This window comes from Crinia signifera, chromosome 9 (assembly GCF_055691185.1).
Source record: "Crinia signifera chromosome 9, ASM5569118v1, whole genome shotgun sequence".
Lineage (NCBI taxonomy): Eukaryota > Metazoa > Chordata > Amphibia > Anura > Myobatrachidae > Crinia > Crinia signifera.
This window is the reverse complement of record NC_139225.1, coordinates 120,293,762-120,314,618: the sequence shown is the minus strand read 5'-3', so window position 1 is coordinate 120,314,618 and position 20,857 is coordinate 120,293,762. Positions and strand designations below refer to the sequence as shown.

At 44.1% G+C, this 20,857-nt stretch overlaps 1 protein-coding gene across 4 annotated transcripts in view; it reads left to right on the top strand.

The window, feature by feature from the left end:
- Nucleotides 1–20,857, top strand: part of LOC146035903 (5-hydroxytryptamine receptor 2A-like) — a 556,425-nt gene that overhangs the window by 391,929 nt on the left and 143,639 nt on the right. The window contains exon 4 of one of the 4 annotated variants that reach the window (XM_083159608.1): nt 7,157–7,218. The exons of the other annotated variants lie outside the window; for them this stretch is intronic. The gene's annotated coding sequence lies outside the window, so the exon portion shown is untranslated. The remainder of the gene's footprint in view (nt 1–7,156; nt 7,219–20,857) is intronic. 4 annotated transcript variants of the gene reach the window in all.

Here is a 20,857-nt window from a genome sequence, read left to right as displayed (position 1 = left end):
GGTGTGTGGACCGCCTCCAGGGTGGGGTGTGGCCATACTCCACAGAGGCTTGAAATACACCATAGTCCTGTACAGTATAATATAAATCAGTACAAGTTTCAAATAAAGTGATACTCTTGTATTGTTTGGCATAGCTTAGACCAGTAAACAATGAACTAGAAAAATACAATGTGTCAAAGCTAAACATTCTTTCCTCAAACTGACACGAGGTTAGCTGATTCACTGGGAAAACATGTTTTTACTAATGAGATCCTAACAGGCTCACCCCCTGTATACTATACATAACATACATTTTACCAGAAATTAGAATGTTGCTAAATAATTAAATGTGTAAGAATTTACCAAGGTTGTGGGTTTAATGTTATTATTATTGTTTATTTATATGGAGCCAACTTATAAAGCAGCTCTCTGTACATCAGCCAAGGCTTTTAGATTAAGAGTGATGCTTTCATTATCAAATCTAATCAAAGTAATGTGCACACAACAGGATCAGTATAGCCAGATGCCAATTTCCATACTACAGTATATACTGGAACCAGAATGCCTTAGAAGCAATAGGGGAAAACAGAAAAACATTGGCTGTACATAAATACTTCTCCTAGACACAGTAAAGCCAGGGTTGCAAAGGCAGTCATGCCACCGAAATCCAGGCAGCCTCCCACATACTACTCCCCCCCCACCCCCACGGTGAGGGGGGTGTCTGTGGGAGCATATGCCGTGAATCACGTCACTGTAGCCCCGCCCCCTGCCATGCAATGCCTGAAATAACAGCATTGCACAGCAGGGGCTATAAAGACGCAATCGCATTGGCCATGCCCCCACATTGGTGATCCACCCCCATCCCGCCCTGTCAGTGGCCCACCCCTGCATCCCGGAGAGAGCACCCAGGAAGTAGGCACCTATGAGTAAAGCTGCATACACATTTAAAGATTTATCCATTAAATCTATCTGGTCTAAACAAAAATCTGGCAATGTATGGGAGCAAATGTCAATCAACCATAGGTTCTGATAAATGTCGTAAATCGGACATCTTTAACTAATTTATCTGAATGATTATTGTCTGCTTTTCAGAATTTGGGAGCAAATTTAATTGTACTTAGACTTCATACATTACACAATTTTTGTTTACTTCAGACAGGTTGGACAGATAAATCATTAAGATGTGTACCCAGCTAACGACCCGCAGTGAATGTGTTAAAGATCTTTCTAGACAGAACAGATGCACAATTCAGAGCACAAGATTTATCTTATGCAAAAAAGCTTGCCATGTAAGTGCCAACCCTTAACATATTCGGTGCAGAGGGGTAGATGTATGAAGCAGTGATAATGGAGGAGAAGTGATAAAGTGCCTGGTACTTAAGGCGCCCAAGGGATTATGTTGGTTGCCTTGTAATGTTACCTTTACCTTAAATGCCTATAAATAATTCACACAGACACCTTTAACTAAAAATAAGACTCAGATAACCATGGCGTAAGTTTAAAATGGTCAAGTTATTTATTTAGGTGGTATGCCCTTGTTTGTCTATCAAAGGGATGGCCAAAAAGAGCACTTGAGACCAGCACCAGTCAGAGGTGTATGCCAATGGCAGCGACTGCATCGCTCCAATCTAACAAACACACCCCTTACGTAAGGTACAGCCTGCACCGTGACGGCTCCCCGCCCCCTCTAAGGTAAGGCGCGGACACCTCAAGGAAGTGCCCACCGTCGCCGCTCAACTTGGGACTCGCCCACCGTCCTGGCAAGGGGGGGTAATACCGCACGGTGACCACCTGACACCTCACCAGACTGCTGGTCGAGAGCGCCTTCTCACCGATTCTTAAACTAAAACTGAATTTACCAATTGTTTGGACAGCCCGTAGGCAATTTGGACCAGAGAAAGAAAGAAGAAAAAAGGGAAGGGAGGGTGGGGATCCGGATTCCAAGAGGAAGTTCCTCCCCCCAGAGCTGGACCCTATATACCCCGCTTAAGCTGCCTCCCCTTTTGGTGCTGATTGGCCCAGCGACCCCACATGCTAACATGCCTGTGAATCATCCCACTGCACGATGCTGCATTGCTTATATAGTTAACCCCCAAATCCCCGGGCTCTTAACTGCACTCTGGCCTATGCTGCCCTCGTTTTGCCTTATCACCAGCCAGCTCCTCACTGTTAAGTTACAGGCAGCGGGGGTGAGCTGATGCGGGGGCTGCTGCTGAGTCCGGGGGGGATGTGGCCGCTGCTGCCAGCAGAGGGGGGCTTGAAGCTTGTCTGGGGAACGGGGAGGATGCGGCCGCCGCTGCCGAGTAGAGGGGGAGGCAAGCTTGAAGCGGCCACTGCCACAGTCTGGGGGGGGGGGTGCCGCTCATATGGCTCCAAGAGGGGGGGAGCTGCTCACATGCTGCCCTCCAATGGCCGGCGCCCTAGGCAAATGCCTAAGGCTGCCTAGTGGTGGCGCCAGCCCTGGTTACAGGCTGGGTTTGAAAAGGGACAATTCGGAGCTGATTGGCCGTTGATAAAGTACCAGGCACTTTATCACTTCTCCCCATACACAAGGAGCGACGCCAGTCTCCATTCTGAGCGACGTGCTAAGCACACAAGTAATATGTACTGAGTAATATTTGCTGAGCGGGGTTTTACCTATTGTTTATGGGCAAACCATGTGATCTATCAAGATAGACAGTGCATACATATCTCTGCACATGTCTGCGGGCGATAGCGGGCTTGGGGCCGCGAATCACGATCGCCTGGGGCCATACAAATGGACTGATCCATGCATAATTTCTAAGCGATCTAACCCAATTTCTGCCTGAAGGATTTGATGCATTGCCGTTAGTGGGTGTTACATGGCATAGAAATGCTGGCAATGGGAGCTGATCCTGCCACCCTTGTGTGGATTTTTGTTCAGTTCTATGGGGCTGTGAACTAAATCAATGAATCTGAGGTTACCATACAGTTTTAGGGAGGAATGTTCAAACATCCGTAGCCCCCCTTTGCCGGTCACCGCATTCTTAATGATCGCATATGCTTTAACATATGAGATCATTAACGCAATAAGAGCTGTTCCTTGCCGATGCAGCTATGGCCGCAGGGCATGCTGGGAGGGATCCGTGACAGATCCCTCACACAGCACTGCGGTAAGAAGCCCTTAGACTTCTGCAGGGATTCGCCAGCTTTTGCTGACACCTTGTGGAGGGGGGTTAAAGAATATAGAAATGCGGTAAATAAAACGATAGCAGGGTTTTTACCGCATTTCTGGGTTAGAGCATCCCGCCCCCAGCCTGCAGTGGCAGCTCCAGAGAAGCGGCTGCAGCACAGTTCAAAATTCAAATAGCGGAGCCACACTCACTGCCCGTGAGTCTGTTTGGAATGGCAGTGGATGGCAGTTGCTGCGCCTCCCCTATTTAAATTTGGCCCCTCTGGAGCCTCCACTGCTTTTAGGAGTGATGTATTTGAATTGACCCAAGAGTTCAGCCACAAAAGAATGGAAGATCTGACCTATTGTGTTACACACTGTACAACAGATCTGAGTTAGGAATTGTGTTGTATACTGTATTCTACATTTTATCTTTTACACATGTTGATAAGGACGACTGGTTCCCCACATTAATTGTTTTGCTTATTTGTATTGTAACAGTTCATCAGTAAAATGCAGCTATTGCTCTGTGTAGGCTTCACATTCCTTTTGCAAATTAAATTTCTAAGAATGTATGAAAATAGGGAACAACATGCTAGCCTAAATGCGGCAACGATTCAATGCTGGACACATGGTCATTTAATCTGAGTGGATAATGTAAGCCTATTATAAAACAATCTTAGTAAACGAAAGCTCTCAAGCATACAAATTTGGGGCATTATTGTATACTGTAAAATCATTTTAATTTTTATCATTTTAATGATGCCGGCTACTCGCTTCAACTGAAATAAAAAATCTCATTCTTCAAAATAGATTTGAAAGTGATTATGTAATTTTCCAATATAAACTGACCTTGCTGTTGACCTTGGAATATAACACTATAATCAGACAGCTGCTTTGTGTGTGTACAATGGGCGTAATTCAGACCTGATTGCAGGCAAATTTGTTCTGTATCTGCAGGGGGGCAGATGTGCAGAGAGAATTAGATTTGGGTGAGTTATTTTGTTTCTGTGCAGGGTAAATTCTGGCTGCTTTATTTTTACACTGCAATTTGGATTTTAGTTTGTACACACCTCACCCTAATCGAACTCTCTTTTCACCTGTTACATCTGCCCCACCTGCAGTGCACATAGTTTTTCCCATTTTTGAGAACAAATTTGTCCTGCAATCAGGTCTGAATTAGGCCCAATGTGAGGAATGTCTGCTGATACTACCAAGACAAGGATTAAAAGCGAAGAGAAAAATAGATTAAGCATTATTTTTTTATTAATGAAAGATACAGCAAGGGTTGCACAAACAATAAAACAATAAGAGTAACAATTATATTTTATTTATTACCAGTAATTTGTCTAAGGCTGTATTCAGATTGTAAGGAATTGTTCAGCCACAGGGAAATGACTGTGCAATTTGGTGCAAATAAAATTCAAATGCAGCAGAAGGCGTCCTGCATGCATCTATGAGGGATGCAGTCCAAATCCCGACGGTCAAAATCCCGACAGGGTCAAAATCCCGAATGGGTCATAATACCGACAAGGACAAAATCCCGACAAGGACAAAATGCCGACATTTAAAATCCAGACAAGGACAAAATCCCGACATTTAAAATCCCGACAAGGTCAAAATACAGACATATATAATGTACAGGTAAAACAGTCAACATGACTTTGTGTCGACAGGTCACGAGGTCGACATGTTTTTTTTCACTGTTTTTTGACCCGACATGTGCCGACAGGCGGTATTTCATGCCCTACCATCCACTAGAGCGTGGTGGGAGAATAAAATAGTGTGCCCGAAGCATTGCGAGCGAAGCGAGCGATGTGAGGGGCTGCGGTTCACTTCAAACTGTGTCCATGTTGACCGTGTCGACATTCGGGTAAAAAAACTGTGAAAAAACCCATGTCGACCTTGCGACCTGTCGACACAAAGTGATGTTGACTGTTTTACCTGTACAATCTATATGTCGTTATTTTGACCCTGTCGGGATTTTAAATGTCGGGATTTTGTCCTTGTCGGGATTTTGTCCCTGTCGGTATTATGACCCATTCGGGATTTTGACCCTGTCGGGATTTTGACCGTCGAGATTTCATACCGAATCCATCTATAAGATCCTATTTACCATTGCCACCATCGGTTGCGATTCTCGAATGTTTGCAGGCGGAGGTCAGTCTGCATAAATTGAAGCTTACTCAGACTGGCTGTATGGGTCCAGGAAGTCTTTATTTGATAGCATAAACTCAAAATGCCAGTGATGCATCCTAAATATGATACATTTTGCCAGTTTGCTTCCCCCACTCTGCCCCCTAAATGGCAAAGCATGTCAATCATGCTGCAGTTGACAGGTTGCTATTATTGATATTTATGTAGAATATATGAGTTAGGCCCCAAAATATTAATCGACCCTAACAATAATCCATGTTCCATAAAAAGATGAAAAACGTAAACTCTTTACCTCTTCTTGCAAATGTGCGGGGGGGGGGGGGGGGGGTGTCAGGGCCGCCAAGAGGTATGGAGGGTCCCAGTAAAATGTGAGGGTGTGGCCTAATCACAGGGGCATGGCACCAACCTTGATTAGACCACACCCCCAAAATGTTTAGGGGGGTGAAAAACTCTCGAGGGGGTATTGTTGGTATCGTCTACCGGTACTTGTTTCCTAGAACGGTGCCCACTAAGCTATTTGCTTAGTCTGGTATTCTGCGTAGGGAAATCGCATCGCATGGGCCATTTGTGCAATGCAATGCGATATTAGGTATACAATATTATGATTGTATGTCATAAAATGATGTTTTACGCAATCCCCCACTATCCACGCCACCCCGTAGCCGTAGTGTGGCGAGCGCAGCGAGCCACTGAGCCCGAAGTGTGGCGAGCACAGCGATCCCCCCGAGGGGACGCAGAAAACATGTAAAGTTATCCACGTCCCCTCGTGGGGCTCGCCACTCAGGCCGCGCTCGCCACGCTTCGGGCTCGGTGGCTCGCTGCGATCGCCACACTATATTAAATCAACTCCACGCCAATGTGGATAGTGGAGGTATGAAAACTTCAGGGGGGCACATACCGCTGTGATCGCCACGCTTCAAGGTGGCATGGATAGTGGGGGGGTGCGTAAAACATCATTGTATGTCATACAATCATATCATTGTATAGCTAATGTAATGGCATCGCACACCCTATAAAATCGCATGCGATTTTGCGGGAGGTGCGATGCAATGCAATGCGATCCCCTGGGGCACACAGAGCAGTGAATAAATGACATTAAAAAATTGCATCGCACGCCACTGAAATGGCCCATGTGATTTTCCTAAGTTTGCGTACATAGAAAATCTGGGCACCGTTCTAGGAAACAAGTACCCGTCTACCCCCCCCCCACACACACACACACACCTCAGCAGCAGCAGCACACAACACAGCATGTGTTGTACTGACAGCAGGCTCAGCATGAGTGCTGCTGCTTGGGAGGGACGGAGGGGGAAGTCGGACCAGGGCCCCAGCCGGGCCCCTCCAGAAATCCCGGGCCCATGTAATTAGTGCCTGCTCCCCACCCTCTGCAACTCTGGGGGGTGGGGCATTTTGCCAAGTGGCGTTTACCTGTTTGATGGCGAATGGGACTGAATCAGGCAGTTTGAAAAATGACAGAAGCTGATTGTTTCATACCTTGTCTATTTCCAGTGCATCTCTCTCCAACATTTGATACATCTCTCCCAGAATGCTTTTTTTGTTTTTGTAAAGCTCCTGTATCCTTAACAATACAAAGTTGAATAAAACACAAACTTTTAGATTGCAGCGCATCTATACATCATGTATCATGTAAACTCTGTAATACATCATTACAGAGTTTGCTGGTACATCAAGCTTGATGTATTTGGCCAGGATGTTCTGTGTTTATTGCTGTGGAAGTTTAGGCATTCAGTGCAGCTTTCGCTAGACAATCCACATAGCACTTCTCCGTGGGATTTCAGGCTCCTTTCCTGCATACAAAGCTGTGACCAGCTATATGAGCATCGTTATTGTACTGCTAACAAATAACTTCCAATCTCCCTGCTTTAGATCAGACTGACATTTATAAAGCTGGAAGCAGGTAACAAATCACACAGCCCTGTGACACAAAGGTAGGGAAAACTCTTATATTGAAAATGTTATATCTAACCATTTATAGAAATGATAATCTAATCAAAGAACAAATAATATATGAAATAAAATAAACATTTACCAAAATAACATTTCCTCCCTTGCAAAAATACTGTAATATTGTAGTAAACAAGCAATAACCAGTTATGGGGGAAAGCTCTACCTGACCCAGCAGCAGAGGCGTATGATAGGGACAGGCACTTCACGCCCCCTGAATAGGCCCAGCAAAAGCACAGCGTCTCTCTTCCCAGCTCCGCACAAGCTGCTCAGTGCCGTTTGCTGAGCTGGGGAGAAAGATAGCTACAGTGGCAGCCTGTCACCTCTCTCCCTCTTGTTTCTTTTTTTTACGGGGGTGTGGCCACACCCCCTCCGGAAGCCACGTTCCCTTAATTTTGCCGGGGCCCAGCCAACCTGTCGACGCCCCTGGGTAAGGCTAGTGCAATGTGGGTGGGATCAGTGCTGTGTGAGTGTGTACAGTGCCATCTAGGCATGCTCATTTATTAGCATCAATATCTTACTAAATACAGAAATGTAGCAGGACTGCATAATTTTGTGAGGAAAATAGAAATACAATTGAAATACTTATACTTTTTGGCCACTGGTCATTATCTTGTTATCTTGCAGATGGGTCTACTTTATTTTTAGGTGGTATCCTTGAGCTATAGTCCCACCTGACTCTAGCCCGCACTCTTATACCTTAATATGCACAGTGAATTGGGTACTATTTTTTTATTTCCTTATAATCAACCAAAAATCATTCACAATACTGTACCTATCCTCTATGCATGGCCTTATAATATATATATATATATATATATATATATATATATATATATACAGATGGGGCAGGCCTCTTCCTTGCTGGCGAATCGCCAGAACGCCAGTGCTGGCGATCTGCCAGCGGCCTGCCTCACCATCTGACTGAGATGCGCGTGCGTCTCAATCTCCGTCGGCGGGGTGACGGGAACCCTGTCCGTCTCCGCCTCAGGGAGACGGACAGGGTTAGGGGGGGTGCGGGCAGGCGGCGGGGACCCCGGGTTACCGCCAACAAGCCGGCGGTGACCCGGGGGAGCATCTGAAAGCGTCGTCGGAAGGGGACGCGCGCGCTTCTCGTGCGCGCGCGTCCCCTTCTCGTTATGCAGATGGCGCTGGCGGGGGATGGCGGCTGGCATCGCCATCCACTGCCAAGATGGGACCTGCCCCATCTGTATATATATATATATAGATATATATATCTATATATATATATATATATAGATATAGATATATATATACACCATATATACTTGAGTATAAGCCTACTTTTTCAGAACATTTTTTATGCTGAAAAAGCCCCCCTCGGCTTATACTCGAGTGAGGGTCCCACTTGAGTCAATACGTTTTCCCAGTTTTTTGTTGTAAAATTAGGTGCCCGGCTTATATTCGGGTCGACTTATACTCGAGTATATACGGGTATATATAATTTTTTGTTTGTTTGTTTCCTCTAAATTAGATTGCTAGTTCAGAGACTGAATGCTCGGTTTAAAAAAAAAATTGAAAACATAACTAAGCAAATATGGATTTATTTTCTGTGTGGACACCAAATTATCACAATATGCCAACTTTGTTTTGAAAAATGCCAGTGCAGAGAATGTCAGGACAGACTTTGCAGAGGAGTCTGTAGACTCTTGGCAGAAGGTAGCTCTGCTTTTCTTTTAAGACAAGAGCAATTACAATGTTTTCTTTCAAAGCCTGTTTAAAAGTGCTTGCAAAACATGGCGTGTTGTAGATGACAAAATAATGCCAGAAGCAGCAGAATATTTATTTTTGCAAGAAAAATACATAAATGAGTATTGTACGAATTTGAAATGTTTCAATTATTTAGCTAAATTTTCTTTAATATGTTTCTAAAAGTACACAATATTTGCATTAATAAGCATAAAATAATAACATCAGGGATAAATCATATTGCATTATGGAAGTTCATTGGAGCTAAAACATCCATTAAATAAATATTGATGAATGTGTTCAATAATAAAATTAAGTACTGTATATATTTTTTTTATTTCCTAAGGTCTTCATGGATGTAAGAACGCAAGTTCTTTAAAGTTTGATGTTTCATTGTTTAAACTAGAAATACAAACATCACCTTAAACAACTTCATTATAAAAATCTAAATGCTACTAAGGGAGAAATTTATTAAGATCCCCAATTATGGCCGATTCCATGTATAATGGATATAGACTTTGTGGACAAGGAGTATAAATTGGCGGGGTTGCTTACAAATAGGGAATTTAAAGCACTACAGGTAGAAAAAGCATGGCATCCCTATACTGTGACCACCCTCCAACAAATATACGATTCAACGGGGCTTAAATCGTTTTTACAGCTCAAAACAGAGTTTAATCTACCCCAGACACACTTTTTCCGTTACCTCCAGTTGAGGAGTGCCCTGGAAGTACACTTCCCTAACAGTCCTCCCATATTCGGGGAGTCCCCGATTAAAATGCTATTGAAATCTAGTAATAAAAAAAAACTAGTCTCTAGGTTATATAGCTACATTGGCCAAAAAAAACACAGTGATGGACTAATGGGGTTAAAGGAAAAGTGGGAGGCGGATGTGGGTACACTGAGTGAGGGCGACTGGAAGGCGGCAAAACAGTCAGTGGCTAATGCCACAAATGCGCTCCGTGTCCAACAGACGCAACTCTATATACTGCATAGATCCTATTTATCTGCCACCACTCTATTAAAATTTTCAGGAAGAACCTCCGCAACTTGCCCAAAGTGTGGATACCTTCCTGGAACTTTTATACATTTAATATGGGAATGCAGATTGGTCTCAAACTTTTGGGATAGAGTTAAACAAACTATTACCGATACAGGGATTGCAAAGGAGATCTTAACAGCTAAGTGTTGTTTGCTAGGCATCACAGGAAGCTGCACTACGTGGGAGGAAAGAACATATATAAATAACCTCTGCGCCTTGGCGAAAGTAACTGTGGGGAGAGCATGGATGTCCAACAAAGCCCCCGATTTTAATGGTTGGAAGTTATTAGTCAGTTATATAATGAGACAGGAAAAATCTTTATACATTAGCCGCAACACTTTAAAAAAATATGATCAGATTTGGCACTATTGGACAAACTCAATTTTCCACCAGGACACTAATGATCACTGATAATTATCACGGATACTTACTATAATTGCCGTGGGTAACCACCACTTTCCACAACAAACAACGTCGCATAAATAGATACACCTTCCAGGCTGTGTCACATAGTACACGTAGAGTTAGAGCACTATATATACAAATGTATGCACTTATACTTAATTATTTAACCTCACACTATTTCGTGCATGGTATTATAAAAAAAAAAAAAGGATAATAATAAAATAAAAATAAATGTGTTATTCCAACCATGAAGCGCGGGGAAACCATTTCCGACCACGTATCTGTCTCCCCGTATCAAGACACGCAGCAGGATGCAACATCAAGATAGGCCCCCTTAACCATTGTGGCATAGACAAGTGTCAATATGGGCACGGAGAACCTATGTAGCATGAGCCCTATACGATAGTTAATGCGACACAGAAGATAGCCACCGCCCCCACAACCGTGCAAAATCAGGCTGGGAGACACGCGCAGTGCCACACAAATTTTATTAATATTTGTATCTTATTTATTTATTTATGCAAGTAACCATCATTACCACATGTACGTTATTGTTTGTGATGTTTGTAATTTTTTCTATGTATAAAAAAAAAAAATACCGTATTCTCAGGAATCAATTTGAGTTTCCCTGGCACCCAAATACGAACAAGCATGAAGCCTGCACGAATCAGTGAGGCTTCTCTGTAAAAAAATAGAAAAATAAATAATAAAAAAAGGGTAAAAGCCCCACTTTGAGCTGGTCCTCTGTATTTCCATAACAATCATGGCCTCTTGGACCAGTCCTGGATACAAAAATATGGGGTACAAAAAATAGGGGTCCCCCATATTTCTAGACCCAGCACCAGGCTCCAACAGCTAGTGGTGTCATGCCACAGCCGAGGGAAAGTTTTTATATAAGTTGCCTTGGCCAAAACATGACATTGTGGCTGGTCAGCCTAAGCTGAGTCCCTGGGGGAGTGGGGACCCCCTTAATAAAGGGGTTAGGCCTACCGAGGCACCCACAGCCCAAGCTGAAGCCCAGGGCTGTACCTGTCCTCCCCAGGTGGTGGATTCCGTTCTGATGGTGTAAAATTAAATGGTTAAAAAAGATTAAACATAAGTATTGGGTTTTGTAGTAGAACTAGCAAGCCTCCCTCACATGCAGGAACCCGGAGAAGCATGCAGGCATTATTAGTCCTACTGAGATTTTTAGTCCCACAACAGAACCAATACCACAATAACTGACACCCACACAAATAAAGTATAATTATATTACATACTTTATACATACAAACATACATACATAAATACTTACTGTATATATCTATCTTGCTCCCGTAGGTTCGGCCCACTTGTCCAGTAGAAATTCCAAAAGGGTACCTGTGAACACAAATTTTACTTACCATCCATCCGGTGTAGATCTGTCCTCTTTGGTCAACCACGGGAATATTTTTTTTAAAAAATGGAAAAAAGTAGTCCATAAGAACTAAAGTGAGCTCACATGGGCTTTCTTCCCCCAAATGCCGTGTACCCCTATGACTCTGGTTACTGCAGGACCTGGCAACCCATCAGGGAGCACCACCCTGATTGCCTGAGCTCCACTGACCTATCAGTCAAGCAGAGCTCTCTTTCTATTTAGAATGGGGAGGGATAAATATGCGTGGGTACTTTGTGGTTTCTTAAACCTCAAAGGTTAATTAGGTCAAGTGTGTGGTCTGACCCTATCGCTTGCGATAATGGTGTTTATTTAAATGGCCTATAACATTTTATGAAAATGTATTTACATGATTTATTGCTATGTCCTTTTATTAAACACTATTATAATGTATTTTGGTTATACAAATATTGATTATATAGCATTTGATAGAATTACAGTACATGACAATTGGTATGTTAAATGTGTTCATCTTTTGCTGGTTTCTGTAAAATATGATTATCTTCAGGTTTTTCATTTGTGTATATGTTTTTAATACCAAAAAATAGATTTTTGTTTTCATCAAATTTTGTATTAATGGAACTGCTGAACATCAGAAATCACTGGAGTCTTGTACAACGTGGTGTCCTGAATTAATCAGGGCACTACATAGAGCGCTGGCAATTATTCCTGAAATTCACACAGCTGGTCTGCTAATTCACCCCACCAATGCTGTAGGGATTTCTACACCGCTTTGTGGCTGCACAGCAGAAACTGCATTGTAATTACCACTGAAAACTATTACTTGTTTTTATTACCAATTTCAGAACACTTAATATTGAATTTTTTTTATTCACTGAGATTGGGATGTGTGTTTCCTAGTGATACTTACCTTTTTTTTAAAGTGAATTCCGCACTGGAACAGTTCTAAATTTCTGTAGTTCCTTATTAAAAGTCCCTGAAACACTGGGCATTATGGTTCTATGTTCTATGAACAGTATAAGCAACAGTGTTTTGTTTTTTTAATAGTTTTTATTGACAGAAAAAAAAGTGGTTTCACATATTAATTTAACTTATACATTACATGCTTTTGCAGACACTTAGTTGCAGCAGTGTTTTAAAAAAAATGGAACCAAGCTTGTTTAATATCGTGGTTCATACGATTTACATGTTAAACCATTGTTTTGGGCTTGTCTAAACGATTGGTTATGCCAGAACCGCTGACAGCTCTAAGGCTGAACTTAATATGTGCACATTAGACAAGATTTTTGATGATTATGACCAGTCAAAACAACATTTTTGTGTTTCTTGTCCAGTGTGTACGCACTATAATTGTTAACGATGCGTGCTCACGACATCCTATGTCATTTGTACAGTACATGCAGCTTCATCTGAAGATATCATTAATGACAGCATACAACTAAAATGTACAGTAGCTACTAACTATATTGTTTGTAAAATCAGTGTGTACGCACTTTATAATTTGTCCAAGAGTTCAAGGGAATGACATTGCATCAATTGTACTGTCGTCTAGTGTGTACCAAGTTTTAGTCCTGGTCATTACTATAGGTGAAATATATCAGGCAATTGAATAGTCAGGGATTGAAATAGTTTTTTCACCTTTTATTAAAAAACTAATTGAATACTCCCCTAAGTGGGGAGAGATTATGTACCAGCCAATTAGCTCATGCCATTTTTTGCACACAGCTTGTATTTGGCTCAGTAAATGTGGCTAGTGCAAAAGGTTTTTGGTTGGTACTTTCTCTGTCTCTCATCTTTATCTCTTTGAGGTTTTGATAGCTTTCCCCCCAAGAGTTGCCGATTCGCACATGTGCACTGGAACATCAGAAGATTCCAGTTGCAGAATCATCTAAAAAAAATTGACCGTAAAAAAGATTATTCTAATTAAGAAAAATGCTTACATTTTAGTAATTAGGTAGTATTAATCAGGTAGTGTTTCCTTTTCTAACTGCCATTTGCCTCCCTGAAATGGGGTTTGCATGTGGAAGCTATAGATACTTTCAATGATATTCACAGAATTAGCATCCGGTGGGGGCTAGGGATGGTCGCATTTACGTGGAGCTCTAACCTCCGAGCTCCCATCCTCAGACCCCGGAGGAGAGGGAGAAGGATGGCCTGGATGGTAGATGGTGGAGGAGGAGATGGAAGGAGGAGGTGGACAGGGGATGTGGATGGAAGTGCTGAGGACTGTAGAGTGTCCCCTGGCACAGGATGTGACAGTACCCCCCGACCAGGCCATCAGCGATGGCCCCGGCATGACCTGAAACCTTGGCCACATCACCAGGCTGGGCCAACATCAGCGACGGCACCTGGCATGATGACCTGAAGCCAAGAGGATTCCCGGCCGAATCACCAGACTGCACCAACCTGGCAGAAACAGGAAGTGATTCCCAGCCTGTAGGCCTCCAGCAGACTGCGGGAGCCTGCCTTCCCCCCAAACACCCGAGGATTCAGCTCCGGGTACCCGATGTCCTGCTCCAGGCAAATCCAGCAGCGGCGGCCCCCATGGGAAGAGGTACTTCTCAACACTGGCCCCAGGCCACATGGACAGACTCTCCTCTGGCCTCATTGACTATTCCCCCCACCATCATCACCCACCATGCTGGCTCTTCTTCTAGGCAGGGCCTGTGGCACGCTGCCCCACCTATGCCCCTCAGCAGGACAGCCTCTGGATCCATTCCAAGCTGACTCCTGTGGGTGTTGAAGGGGTGATGGCCTGTTGAGCCCCTCCACTGCTGCCTGCGTATAATAATGTTAAGATGGCGCTGCTGATGGCTGCCTAGGATCTATGCCGCTAGCCAAAACATGCACCCCGTGTCTCCCCTGTCATGTTCTATATCTGTACTGTTTCTTTCTCTTACCTATCTGGCTGTTGCAAACACCAATTGGCACAGCTGAACGGCTGCCTGGGTGCTCTACAGCCCAGTAAATCTATGTTCCCCATGTCCGTGCCCCTCATTAGGATGCATCTAGGGCATATCTGTAGTTTCCTATATCTGTACTGTTTTTTTTTACTGTTTACCTATCTGGCTGTTGCAATCACCAAGTGGCGCAGCGGAATGGCTGCCTGGGTGCTGTACAGCTCAGTAAATATATGTTTCCGTGTCCCTCATCAGGATACTTTTAGTGCATATTTGTATAGTGATATATATCTGTACTGTCACTGTTTTTCCTGTTCCCCCCCTGGCTGTTGCACAGCAGTCCAAATCAAATTGCTAGTATACGCAAGTATACCTGGCCAATAAAGCAATTCTGATTCTAATAGTTAATACTGGTGTTAACCTTTAATAAACATGAAAAACACTCTAACTCTGTGGTCTGGAGAGAGACAAACATCCCTGTACACCTTGGCCTAGTAAATAATATTAATAACATAGATTAGCATAACTACAGACCTAGGAATATCCTTATAAATTAGGAGTCCTTGCAGGTGGGTAGGTCAATATGCTTTATACAGTATATGTAGAGTACTATATACATGAAGTCTGGAAACTCCCTCCGCAATGACTGTGTGCTAATCAAGTTTCCCAGAAAGTAATGTGTGCAAAGCGCAGTAGCATGACAACAAATTTGATGTTAAATGCTTTAGTTTCATGAAAGTGTTGTCTCTCTAGGGCCTCCCACAAATGCAGAGGAGACAGCACTCACTGCATGGGGATTTTCTGAACGCCTTGTAAAGAACATAACCATTTAATGTCCCCGTTTGACACTAGTAAATATTCTATAACATACAGTATACAGCTTTAGTTGATTTTATTATCAGTAACTTAGAAATGTTGTTTTTTTTTCCTGTTTCCTCTTTCTGTGAGCATCATACTGAAATGACAGTGATAAAACTTTACACAGGGTTGCAGACTCTCCTGGAATGTCCGTGAGACTCCCGGAATCCTGGGACATCTAACGGACTCCCGGAAGAAGATCCCTTTCTCCCGCAGAAGCCCTTTCGCTTCCGCGATGCGGGCTGCACTAGATACCGGCAATGACGCATGTTGCGGCATCATCACGCTGGAGTCCTCCAATCCCTCTTGCTGTTAGACATATTTTTCAGGGTACACTTCTCAAGGCTGTGCTCCACCTTCCTCATGCAGAGCTGCAGGATGCACAAGGTTATCCCCAGGCAGCGTGCTCTCCTCTGTCAGGATGCCTGTAGGGAGCAGCTCATCATCTGTGTTCTGTAGACCGTCACTGGCCCTCTGAGGGACACGAACGGTGTACACAGCTGTTACATTGTGCTGCAGTTGCTCTGCATCAGATACATCTGTGGGGAAGCCACCCATATCAGTCTGTACCCCTTCTCTGTCTGACACATCTGGTAGGTGCACAGCCCCAACATTGCTCTGCACCCCATCTCTATCTGGAACATGTGCTGGGCTGCCCGCCTCTGAACACGGCAGCACCCCTTCCTCTGTGACAGTTTCCTGTACAGTTCCCCTGTGGTCTGCAGGGCCACTTCTTCACATGCAGGGGACCCTGGCTCCCCATACGCCTGCTCACAGCTATCTGCAGGTACCCCCTCATCTGCTGGCACCTCCTGAACATGGGTTGCTGGAGCCAGCCCAGGAATGCTGCCCTCTTCTGAAGTTATAGGACCAGCTTCCCAGCTGTGCCGTCTGTCTTCCGTGCCTGCTCTGGACCGCCCCCCTGGCGAAGCAAGGCCTGCCCCCTGGTGATGCAAGGCCCGCCCCCTGGCTTTTATTTTTCTCTCTGAAATTTGTTTTCAAAAGTAGGCAACCCTGCTTTTTTGTAGGGTACAGTTTACCCTACAAAAAAAATACTATACTTTAGACCAGACATTTTCAACCGGTGTGCCGCGGCACACTAGTGTGCCGCGGCCAGCTGACAGGTGTGCCGCCATGCCTTGGGTCACGGCGACACACCACTTTGTTCACTTTGACAGGGGGGACGGGCAGGCGGCTCGGCATCATGTGTCATGGGTTGTGTGTGGTCGCACGGCGCTGAGTGGCTGTCCGGGAATGCTTCCCCGCCCGCCCCCTGTCAGTGTGCATCCATGTGCGCACTGCCCGCCCGCTCACGGCTCCCCCGCTGTGCACTGTCCGGCACTTGTCGAGAGACGTGTTGTGCTGCTATGCATTGCAATAATCATATATCCGGCTGGACCACTAGCCAATGGGCGCTTGCGGTCCAGCAGCCAATCAACTGGTGGCTGCTGGACCGCGAGCGCCCATTGGCTAGTGGTCCAGCAGCGGGAGATATGAATATTACATATCAGCACAGCACGTCTCTCTCCCGTACATAGCGGGGGAGCCGTGAGCGGCACACTGGACGCACACTGACAGGGGGAGGGGTCGTCGGCGTCGGCGTGTAAGCACAGGCAGGAGGGGGGTTTTCACACAGACGCACACTGGGAGGAGGAGGTGGGGGGGAGTGAGGTGAGCGGGCCGGCTAACTTAGTATGGTGTACTCCCACCCACTCTCCCACCCTCCTGCACTCACCCAGCCACCCTCCCACTCCACTGCAGATAACCTCCCAGCCACCCTTCCACCCCACTGCAGATACCCTCCCAGCCACCCTTCCACCCCACTGCAGATACCCTCCCAGCCACCCTTCCACCCCACTGCAGATACCCTCCCAGCCACCCTTCCACCCCACTGCAGATACCCTCCCAGACACCCTCCCACCCCACTGCAGATACCCTCCCAGACACCCTCCCACCCCACTGCAGATACCCTCCCAGCCACCCTCCCACCCCACTGCAGATACCCTCCCAGCCACCCTCCCACCCCACTGCAGATACCCTCCCAGCCACCCTCCCACCCCACTGCAGATACCCTCCCACCCTACTGCTCCCACCCTCCCTCCCTGCTGCACACTACTGGCGGTGCATTGAATTGCAAATAGCGGACGGGAGCCAGGAGTGGGCCACTGCACAGTTCTGTTCCCCTTGGCAACGAGCAAATTCAGTCCACCTTGGCATCGAGCATGAAGCCCCTGACATTGAGCATGTAGGTAAGTGGCACTTATGTGTCAAATGTGTATGGTGTGTTATATAGTATGTCATGGGCATTGCGGTGTGTTATATAGTATGTCATGGGCATTGCGGTGTGTTATATAGTATGTCATGGGCATTGCGGTGTGTTATATAGTATGTCATGGGAATTGCGGAGTGTTATATAGTATGTCATGGGCATTGCGGAGTGTTACATAGTATGTCATGGGCATCATGTGTGGGCTTATGTGTAATCGGAATTACAAAGTTCACTAAAATGTGCAATGGGCATTACGGTGTGTGGCATAACATGTAATGGCCATTATGGCATGTGGTATACTATATAATGGGTGTGCGGTGTGTTGGCATTATGTTGAAAAATTTGGCGCGCGCCTTCGGCGCGCACTGTCCATATTGTCCCTCGTTTGCAAGAAATTTGTTGAGTCCTGGCATAATGTGTAATGGCCATTGCGGTATATGGCATAGCTTGTAAGTGGCATCACGATGTGTGGCATAACTTGTAATGGCCATTAATGTGTGTGATATAACATGTAACTGGCATTATGGTATGCAAAATATCTGGAATATCTGATTAAAAAATGTTGGTGTGCCTTGGCAATTTTGAAGTCTTGTCTGGTGTGCCGCGACCTGAAAAAGGTTGAAAATCACTGCTTTAGACACAAAAAAAAAGGTAAAACTAACTACAAATTACCTGTACAATGTCTGTAATTCAGAACTGCAATATAATTCTGGTAAGCTTTGTGTGGATCAGCAGGGCTTGGAAATCTCTGAAATCCTCACCTTTGATCTCATCTGATACAGTATAAAGTACAAAAAAGTAATAAACTGTATAAGTCACAAAAGAATAATGTATACTGTAGGTCTAAAATTTTCTGTCTTAAACTTTTGGATCGATATGGAATTGTAAACTGAATCAATTTTTATGCGATTTTCGTCTTGGGAAAAAATCAATCTTTTCTTGTCAAAAATCTAAATTGGGTTTGTGCACTGAAGACTCTCTTCATTCACAGAATGCAGCAGTACATATAAACATAAAAACAGAATTTGACAGCAGATAAGAACCACTTGGCCCATCTAGTCTGCCCCTTTATAAACATGTTACCTCAAACCATATTTGATCCTTATTGCTTTGTAAGGATACCAATTTGCCTATCTCAAGCATGTTTAAATTCATCTACTGTATTTGCCTCTACTACCTCTGATGGGAAGCTATTCCACTCATCCACTACCTTTTTTTGTGAAGTCATTTTTCCTCAAGTTTCCCCTGAATCTTCCTCCTGCTAGTTTCAGTGAATGTCCTCGTGTTCTGCTGCTCCTCTTCCTGTAAAAAATGTCTCCCTCCTGTACCTTTTTAAAACCCTTGATATATTTGAAAGTTTCTATTATGTCTCACCTTTCCCTTCTATGCTCTAAAGTATACATATTAATTATCACTAACACATTTCCACAGGTGAAGCTAAATACTTTACTTGATTCTGTGAGGAGACCTGGAAATCATTAACTGTTGGTAGCTCCTGAAGACTGGAGTTGGCTACCTATGTATTAAGATATTTTAATCTTTCCAATTTAGTTGCCCTTCTTTGTACAGTCTCTAATGTATTTTTATCCTTCTGGAGATATGGCCTCCAGAACTGAACACAATACTCTAGATGAGGTCGTACCAATGACCTATACAGTGGCATTATTACTTATTTATTTCTACTGCTGATTCCTCTCCCTATACAACCAAGCATCTGACTTGCCTTCTTCATTGCTTTGTTACATTGCCTACCTGCCTTTAAGTCACCTGAAATAATGACACCTACTGTACAGTAGATCCCTCTTCAGTAGTTTCCATTATATTCTTTAGATTATGAGACCCAAGTGCATGATTTTGCATTTTTTGGCATTACATTGTAGCTGCCATGCTCTTGACCATTCCTCCAATCTACCTAGATCATCAATCATTTGTTTTACCCCTCCTGGTGTGTCTACCCTGTTGCATACCTTTGTGTCATCTGCAAAAAAGGCACATTTTACCCTTAATTCCATTTGTAATGTCTCCTATAAATATTTTTTTTTTTTTAAAGTACAGATCCCTGGGGTACTCCACTGGTAACCTTGCCATCCTGTGACTGATCTCCATTTACTACAACTCTCTGTTTTCTGTCCTGCAACCAAGATCTTATCCATTCAACTATCTTAGAATCCAATCTGAAGCTTTCAAGGTTATTTAACAGTCTGCAATGTGGGACAGTGCTTACTAAAGTCTAGATAAACTACATCTACAGTCCCTCCTTGATCTATTACTTTAGTCACCCAGTCAAAACAAGTAAATAAGATTTGTTTTACATTATCTGCCCCCAGTAAACCCATGCTGTTTAGAATCCTGTAAGTTGCTGGATTTGAGACATTCTACAACTCTTTGTGTTGTGTTTCCATCAGTTTCCCTACTACTGAATTAAGGCTCACTGGTCAGTAGTTGCTTACCTCTTCTTTGCTTCCACTTTTGTGCAGTGAGACTACATTTTCTATGGTATGGAATTACCCAGTAGCTAGTGACTGGTTGAATAATTCTGTAAATGGTGTTACCAGTTCATCTTTAAGCTCTTTGAGTATCCTTGAATGTATCCCATCTAGCCCCATTGATTTCTCAACTTTCATTTTTTCTCCTTTGTAAATGTACTTGTTCTCACTAATTTTTCTTTTTTTCTTTTCTTTTACATTGGGTGTAGTATGTTGGCATTACAGACAGGATTCGGATGGTCAGTATACCGACACCGGAATCCCGACCGCCGGTAGTCAGATGGGTGCGAGTGCAAAGAAGCCCCTGTGGGCTTGCTGCACTCACCACGATGTGGTCTTGGTGACTCGCTGCGGTCGCCACAGGTTCTATTCTCCCTTTATTGGGGTTATGGACTTCCATAAGGGAGAGTAGCCCCTGTCAATGACAGTAATGAAATCAGATGTGGTGTTGTTGTTTGAAACACACCACTCCTGACTTGATAGCTTGTGCGTTGATGAATTCCACATCCATTCCTGAGATTTAGCGCCTACATATAATGCATTTTTTTTGTGTTCTGCGGGTTTGTGTGACATTTATT